Raw genomic sequence first — 3,986 nt, forward strand, 5'->3', positions numbered from 1 at the left:
TAGCCTCAGAGCAGGGAAGCGTCACCGGTTAAGTGAGCGTCTACAGACGTTCCAGCCATTTACTGATCCAAGCTCAACAGGAAATGCCATGTAGAGTAACTGAGATTCAGGGTTTTGAACCAACAACTATGCATCAATGAACAGAAAAGACTTTAGCTCTCAAGGCTGAGACTTAAATGAACTGCAACTCCGATCCATCCACCAGGGGGCAGTAAATTAAAGCCTGGTCCTCCAGGACTTGCTGAAGCAGATGTACCATTTCTTGGGAGCCTCTAGGATTTAATTTCCAAACCAAGGAGCCAAATATTTCTGCTTGAAGGAAAAAGAAAGCAACTCTGTCAAGCCTCAGGACACAAAACCAAACTTTTGGCCTGAGATGAGGCATGTCCATGGAAGTTGGCCCGGTGTACGTGTGCTTCAGTCGCGTGGACTCTCATCCCCAGCCATTGAAGTCCTCCGATTGCAAATGTTAAAGAGCTGAGAAGGCGCGTGTTGGACAATTTACCCTCTAGTTTAACTCAGGAGTGGCACAAGAATCACACACACAGTGTTTTGCTTCTGTTTTAATTGTTTTTGTTGGTGTTATGAAGAACTTCTGTCACCATGTTGCTCAGAAATCTAAGAGCAAGAGACAATCCTCCTAGGGCCTCCGTGGTTTTAGCAAGGGGCTCCTCTTGACTGTCATCCTCCATGAGTATAATCATTCAGTGCGTATGTCTTCTCTGATCTCTCAAATCAGAATCACAAAAGTAGTTTATGGAGCCTTAGATCAATAACAGACCACGAGGGACTAAAACGTTCCAGAGCCATGTAAAAATTCCAAAGAAATATATCCTACGTTAGAAATCCACAGGCAGATATGGTTGCACACCAGGAAATACTTTATTCCTGCATTTTCTTCTGAGTACACAATTTAGCTGATACTAATATTACCAGAGACAGAGATGGGAGAGGGATTGACAACCCATTGGAAACATGACAAGTGTTGTCCCTGGACTTGTTAACAGCAGCTTTGAGGGTCATGGTGCTTGAGAGATGACTCATGCTGTAAAAGTCAGCAAAGCAAAGAGAATAAAACTTGGTGTGAGATATCATAACGGGAATTAGAGGAGTCATTGGGGTGCATGCACAGAAGTCATTTTAGTCTTTAAGAACATTGTCAAATAGTACTACCTGAGGATCCAGCAATATCTCTCCTGGGCATATGTCCAGGAGATGTTCCAACTGGTAATAAAAACACATGCTCTACTATGTTCTTAGCAGCCTTATTTATAATAGCCAGAAGCTGGAAAGAACCCAGATGTTCCTCAACAGAGGAATGAATACAGAGAATGTGGTACATTTACACAATGGAATACTACTCAGCTATTAAAAACAATGAATTTATGAAATTCTTAGGCAAATGGATGGACCTGGAGGGCATCATCGTGAGTGATGTAACCCAATCACAAAAGAACTCACATGATATGCACTCACTGATAAGTGGATATTAGCCCAGAAACTTAGAATACCCAAGATACAATTTGCAAAACACATGAAACTCAAGAAGAACGAAGACCAAAGTGTGGACACTTTGCCCCTTCTTAGAACTGGGAACAAAACACCCATGGAAGGAGTTACAAAGTTTGGAGCTGAGACAAAGGATGGACCATCTAGAGACTGCCCCACCCGGGGGTCCATCCCATAATCAGCCACCAAACGCAGATACTATTGCATAAGCCAGCAAGGTTTTGCTGAAGGGACCCTGATATAGCTTTGTCATATGAGGCTATGCCAGTGCCTGGCAAACACAGAAGTGGATGCTCACAGTCATCTATAGGATGGAACACAGGGCCCCCAATGGAGAAGCTAGAGAAAGTACCCAAGGAGCTGAAGGGGTCTGCAACCCTATAGGTGGAACAACATGATGAACTAACCAGTACCCCCAGAGCTCGTGTCTCTAGCTGCATATGTAGCAGAAGATGACCTAGTCGGCCATCACTTGGAAGAGAGGCCCCTTGGTCTTGTAAACTTTATATGCCCCAGTACAGGGGAACACCATGGCCAAAAAGTGGGAATGGGTGGGTAGGGGAGCAGGAGGGGCGGAGAGAGGGTATAGGCGACTTTTGGGATAGCATTTGAAATGTAAATGAAGTAAATAACTAATTAAAAAATTGGAAAAAAAGAACATTGTCAAAACATAAGTAGATACTGTCACAAGTGTCAAGAGCCAAGTGATCAATTAAACAGCAGATATGATAAAGTTAGAAGAGATGTATATGCCCGTGCAATGACAATAGCTATTTGTGGAAAGTGTTTAGTATTAAAAAGAATATAATAGTGAATGTATACTGTACATTTGTCATGTGTAAAGCACTGTCCTAAATGCTTATATATTTAACCCTTTAATATATTTGATCCATACTAGAGTGATCTATTAATGTTATTGTATTTTTTTATTAAGAATAAAGTTTTCCTAGCAAGCCACCAGCATGCTTGGGTCTGCAGTGATCCTGTGCATTCCTACAGCGCTTGCCAGAACAATTTTGAAGTGGTTTGAGGCCTTGCCCTGCTCTCTCCAGAGCAAGGTTATAGAAACTTCAGACAATATGGCAGACACTTGCCCCGTGGATAAATTACAAGCCGTCTAGGAAACCTAAGGTGCTAGAGCTAGAAGAGACTTGATGGCACTTCAGAGACCATCAGGCTGTTCCGTGGAACTTCCACCAAAGAGATACAGAAATGGAGACTAAGAAATGACACTCCAGGGCTGCAGAGATAGATGGCTCAGTGGTTAAGAGTACTGACTGCTCTTCCAGAGGTCCTGAGTTCAGATCCTAGCATCCACATGGTGGCTCACAATTATCTGTAATGAGGATCTATAGCCCTCTTCTGGTGTGTCTGAAGACAGCGATGGTGTACTGACATACATGAAATAAATAAGTAAATTAAAAAAAAATAGAGTTTTCCACAGAGTATATTCTGATCAGTCCCCCCCCCCATCTCCTGCAGATCCTTCCCACCTCCTCACACATCCAACTCCATCCTTCTCCCTCTATTTAGTAAACAAACAGGCACTAAAGCAAATCAACAAACCAGCATAAAAAGAAAGCCAGCAACAAAGAAAAAGCATAACATCAGACAGACAGATACACAGGCAGACCGACACAAACCCCACAAAAACATAAAATCAGAAACCATAAGCTACAAGCAAAAGATCAGTGATATTAAAAACAAACAAACAAACCAAAACCCAAAACCAACCAAAACAGTATAGGACACCCTCCCACCCCCTGCCCCATCTGTCCCCTCCCATTCCCCCACCCTGAACTTTCCTGTGTTGAACACTGAATTTTCCTGTGTTGGCCATCTACTATGAGGCAGGGCTCTTAAGTGTGGTTTATATACCCGGTGAGACTTGATTGGAGAAAATTAGTTTTTCCTTTGGAAATGGTTGTGAATTGGAGATAGGCTCTTGTTAGGGATGTGAGTTCCCTTATTCTTTCTCCTGTCATCCCTGGGACCTCCTCTGGCTTGAAACTGTGCAGTCCTCTGAGTTCATATCAACATCTTGTTGTGTCTGGAAGACACTGTTCCTTTCTTTCTTTTCTTTTTTATTAGATATTTTCTTTATTTACATTTCAAATGTTATCCCTATTCCTAGTTTCCCCTCTGAAAACCTCTTATCCTCTCCCCTCTCCCCCTGCTCACCCACCCATTCTTGCTTCCTGGCCCTGGCATTCCCCCATACTGGGGCATAGAACCTTCACATGACCTCCTCCCATTGATGATGGACTAGGCCATCTTCTCCTATATATGCAGCTAGAGCCATGAGTCCCACCATGTGTTTTCTTTGATTGGTGGTTTAGTTCCAGGGAGCTCTGGTGGTTCTGGTTAGTTCATATTGTTGTTCCTCCTATGGGGCTGCAAACCCCTTCAGCTCCTTGGGTCCTTTCTCCTTCATTGGGGACTCGGTGCTCCGTTCAATAGATGACTGTGAGCATCCA

At 43.2% G+C, this 3,986-nt stretch overlaps 1 non-coding gene across 1 annotated transcript; it reads left to right on the forward strand.

The window, feature by feature from the left end:
• Positions 1 to 2,456: 2,456 nt before the first annotated feature.
• Positions 2,457 to 2,589, forward strand: LOC115029776 (small nucleolar RNA SNORA9). Its single transcript, XR_003835342.1, has one exon. It is a non-coding gene; the product is annotated as a small nucleolar RNA SNORA9 (small nucleolar RNA).
• Positions 2,590 to 3,986: the final 1,397 nt, after the last annotated feature.

This window comes from Mus caroli, unplaced genomic scaffold (assembly GCF_978045245.1).
Source record: "Mus caroli unplaced genomic scaffold, Mus_caroli_1 scaffold_18, whole genome shotgun sequence".
Lineage (NCBI taxonomy): Eukaryota > Metazoa > Chordata > Mammalia > Rodentia > Muridae > Mus > Mus caroli.